The following is a 5,000-nucleotide window of genomic DNA, read 5'->3' as shown; positions in this document are numbered from 1 at the left end:
CCATCTTCCTGCATAACTGCATGATGCGCTATTGTTTTGACAGGATTATAACTGAAAAATAGAAAATGAAAAAGGTCTTGCTTTCCAGCAGATTTGACGTGTTTTGAGGCAGTTGTGAGCAAAGGCGAATTTCATATTTAGGTGTCCTGGACCTCGGGCTTGACCCAACACTCACGCCATCTAATAATAATGATAAGAGTCACATGGAACCATTGCCCACCTTTCTCCGAAGTTTCCCGTAGCGTTGCCAACAAACAAACACACTTAAACAACAATACCTTGCTATAGAATCCGAATAAGGTAACCCTTACACCGATCATTCAATGACGGTCGATTCACAAATTGAAATTAAGATTATCACACTCACTCAGATACTTTTTTGTGGTCACGGGAGTCGGCGCTCAAGGGGCGCAGTCCCTCATTCATACTTTCAAATGTGTAAACAAATTGTCACAAGTTGTTCACTCTATCTTTGTCGCGTTCTTAACCAAGGACGCATTCGTCTCTGTTTAAAAAAATGCTGAGCACAGAAACATATTTTTCTCCTTACCAGAGAGTTTGAGAAATTAGATAGGCTGGGTTCAGGTAGCAAATATTTCATAAGAACTTTCAAGGGAAATCGAACGAAACTATTCTGAAGGTTGAGTTTCTACTAAATTGCGATCAAATGTAATTGTAGAAAAAATACTGCATTTGTTTTGTGGCGCGCATGCATCCGCTTTAGTATATATATATATATATATATATATACATATATATATATATATATATATATACATATACATATATATATATATATATATATATATATATGTATGTATATGTGTGTGTGTAATAAAACCACTTGGAAAATAAAATGAAAGATGACCGAACGTTTTCGTCTATTTAAGACATCACCTTTGAAAATGCCTTAAATAGACGAAAACGTTCGGTCACCTTTCATTTAATTTTCAAAGTGGTTTTATTACACGTTTTGTGAATCACGTGTTTTTGCGATTTATTCGCGCATATATATATATATATATATATATATATATATATATTTATATTGACGAGTTAAACACCATATGAGGACGGAGCCTTTACTTGTACGACGTTTCGCTTATTACATCGTACAAGTAAAGGCTCCATCCTCATATGGTGTTTAACTCGTCAGTCTTGTCGGCAACTGTCACTTTCATGAAGAAAGAAAGAAAGAAAAAAATATATATATATATATATATATGTATGTATGTATACATATATATATGTACATATATATATATATGTATATATATATATATATATATATATATATATATATACATATACACTGAATGGTTCCCAGTGATCAAATAATATCTTTTTTCAACCACAAATCACTTTTAATTCCATGCCATCGCAGTCGAGGCTGAAGAATCGCTCGATGGAGGCATCCGTTGGAAACTGAAACGTGGACGAGCCGAGGATTCGAACCCAGCTAACCCGTAACAAAGTTACGGGTTAGCTGGGTTAGACTTAAACAAATACGCTATCAAGATAGCGTATTGGTTTAAGTCACTGTAACTTTGTTACGGGTTAGCTGGGTTAGACTTAAACCAATACGCTCTCAAGATAGCGTATTGGTTTAAGTCACTGTAACTTTGTTACGGGTTAGCTGGGTTCGAATCCTCGGCTCGTCCACGTTTCAATTTCCAACGGATGCCTCCATCGAGCGATTCTTCAGCCTCGACTGCGATGGCATGGAATTAAAAGTGATTTGTGGTTGAAAAAAGATATATATTATTTCAAGACGGCCAGCTGCTTTTATTAAAGAAGAGTATAGACCCATTTACTGGAAGGCAGAAAAAGATTTTGGTGATGAAACAGTGTACCCATCATCCATTTTTTTTTTTCTTTTTTGTGAATTTCATCATCATCGATAAAACGTTCAAAACTAATCGAAAAGGAGTCGTTCATACTACATTGATTCATTTGTAATTTTTTGTGGCTGCCAGGATCACAGGGAGTAATGTTTATGACACCCTTGCGTGGAGTGCCTTCATAACAGTGTAGTGCCTCAAGGATCACATTTCGCACAATAACATGAAGCCTTTCCCAGCACTTCCATCACCAACTCCATTTAAGCACACCAAGTTGAGAAACGCTGCTCTAAGAATTCTGGGCCATTGGAAAGAATCTTTACTCCCTTCCAGGATGAAAAATAAAAACGCGGCAGCACCGAGATCCAGCCTAGAAAGCTTCAGACATTTGTAAAACCTTCCTGATCGACTTCGCCTCTGAGCCTGTCGAGGGGTGGCTGGGAACACGTGGCAATTAATGGGCCCAGAGGTCTCAAAAAAAGAAAAAAGAAAAAGGGAGACACGGGAGAGCGGGGTCTACAAAAGGCCTTTGTGGGAGAGAAGAAGAGGGGAAAAGTGCGCCGTGGAGGGGGAGGGAAGGAAGGAAATAGGGATGGGAGTATTGGGGTACAGACCTGTGGACCTGAGACCAGGTCACAGGATACGCGGTGGTGATAGGTATGTGGGAGGTGCTGCCCCCTAGACGAGAAGACTGGGAGGGGGGCGAAGAGGGTGGAGAGACGCTGAAGTCTGGCTAAGGAAAGGACAAAGAGGGCCAAGAAGTTGGGAGAGAGAGAGAGAGAAGGAAGACGAAGAACGACATGGAGAGGAAGCAGATTGGGGCTTCAAGACACGGGAATGGTGAGAAATCAGGACTGAAGACGAGAAAGAAACGGAAGTAGAAATGAAGGTGGGGAGGGCATTCCACGAAGAGTAAAACCGAGGGAGAGATCGACTAGTTGCTCCCACTGTCACTGGATATACAAGAGCAGCCGATACAAAGTTCTGGTGTGAAGCTCCACCTGCAGGATCAAGTTCAAGCTTAGGATAGACCGTGCCGCAGGAATTGTGGACCATGACAGAAAGACATGAGACACCAGTTGTGACAAAAAGATTGTAGAGAGAAGTGCCTTGACAGATGTTCGCGATCATCTCAGGGTAGAAACACAGGACGAAGAGTATGGTATCTGAAGAGGAGATCTATTTAAGAGAAAGGCTGTGAAAAGAAGCGCTGGAGAGGAGGGAGCTGGGAAATAGAATGGCCATAGTTCACCTGCATGTGGCAGGCGATTTTGTTCACCTGAGGCCTACCCCCTCCCTCCGCCGTTATAGGGAAACGTTGGAAATAGGTTACCTGAGTTATAGGGGAGTATGGAGCCCAGGGTGGGTTCGGGGCCGAACGAGAGAAAGAATCGAAATCAAAGAGTGTGCAAAGTACAAGCAAGAGTATTGTTATGCTTTGGGGGTCGAGAGACGTAGGGATCCGAGTCATCGTCTCTCGGGAACACTCTTGTGATAGGGGACGACTTGAGCTGAAGTCTGCACGGGGGTGACCAGCCCAAAAACCCCACGACACGTACGTACTCGCGTGTATGTGTGTCTGTGTGTGTGTGTGTGTGTGTGTGTGTGTCTGTCTCTTTCTTTCTCTCTGTCATTCTATCTCTTTCTGTGTATGTGTGTCTGTTTTTTCACTGTAATTCTCTCCCTGTATGTGTTTGTCTGTCTTTCTCACTCTGACTCTCTCTCTCTCTCTCTCTCTCTCTCTCTCTCTCTCTCTCTCTCTCTCTCTCTCTCTCTCTCTCTCTCTCTCTCTCTCCTATTTACATACATACGCGCGCGCGCTCACAGTGATGTTATAGCGATCAACTAATCGTCAATTTCAGAAATACGGCATAGGAAAGAACAAAAACAAATACAAGTTAATTTTGCACAACAGTGAGAAAGTTTGTAGTGGAAAAGGGACCAGGGACGCGCACCGTGACAACCTGACTAACCACTGGAGCGTGTACAACACTCAGAACTTTTTTTAACAATGGAAATGTTACATATTGCCTGCGAGTACATCGATGCACGCACCCAGGGGGAAAAAAGAAAACGACCAAGTATCGCACATAAACTCACGAAAGTGGTGCATAATCGAGGAAATGTACCCCGTCACTGTGTCAGGAATGCCCCGTGACCTAGGGTAGGAGGTGCGTCCCAGGGGATGTGGGGGGGGGGCACCTCACACACACACACACACACACACACACACACACACACACACACACACACACACACACACACACACACACACACATATTCTGCAACAAAACCATCAAAAGTTTACCGCAAAAAAGTATATATATGTAAGGATTTTTAATGTGTGTCTGTGTGTGTGAACGAATGTGTTCGTGTGTAAGAATGTGTGTGTGTGCGTTTGTAAGAATAGGTAGGTGTGTGTATGTGTGCGTGCGTGCTTGCTTGTGTGCGTGTTTGGGAGTGTGTGATTGTACTTGCGTGTTCATCTGTGCATATTTGTGTGTGTGTATGTGCGCGTGTGTACGTGCTTGTGTGCGTGTTTTGGAGTGTGTGACTGTACTTGCGTGTTCATCTGTGCATGTTTGTGTGTGTGTGTGTGTGTGTGTGTGTGTGTGTGTGTGTGTGTGTGCACGCGTGTGTCCTTCGAAGGTAAAGAGGGAAACTCGCGTCCTCCTTGGTGGGGGGGGGGAGTGGGTGGTGAGGGTGGCTTCGCGCAGTTGAAGGTTGTGGTTGCATAGCGCGTGTAAAAGTGCGTTGCAAGATGTAGGACCTGGCGCCTCCATCTTGCATGTGTGCAGGCAGTGGGGTGAGGGTTGGAACCTTCTGAAAATCCGCGGCGGTTGAGGGGCGGGGGTGGGGTGTGGCGGCACTTCAAAGCACAACTTTTTATGAACCCAAATATCATGTGAGAACGATGTAGCCACCTATTTTTTTTTTTTTTTTTTTTTTTTTTTTTTTTTTTTTTTGTTACAGGCGAGTTCATTTCAAAATGACCGCCATTTCTTTTTATAGCTGATTTTACTCAGCGTCTTTATTTTCCTCCTCTTCCTATTCATCTTAGTTTATTATTATTATTATCGTTGTTATTATCATCATTAGTATTATTATCATTACTATTATTATTACTATTATTATTCATAATATTATTTCTATTATTAT

General features: G+C 42.3%; 1 protein-coding gene across 3 annotated transcripts in view; it reads right to left on the bottom strand.

Moving 5' to 3' along the window:
• LOC143026294 (uncharacterized) overlaps positions 1-5,000 on the bottom strand; it is an 86,910-nt gene that overhangs the window by 7,829 nt on the left and 74,081 nt on the right. The gene's annotated exons all lie outside the window — the stretch shown is intronic.

The sequence above is a fragment of the Oratosquilla oratoria genome, chromosome 6 (assembly GCF_046742065.1).
Source record: "Oratosquilla oratoria isolate Oo_2021 chromosome 6, ASM4674206v1, whole genome shotgun sequence".
NCBI classification, from domain to species: Eukaryota; Metazoa; Arthropoda; class Malacostraca; order Stomatopoda; family Squillidae; genus Oratosquilla; species Oratosquilla oratoria.
This window is presented reverse-complemented; position numbering and strand designations above follow the sequence as displayed.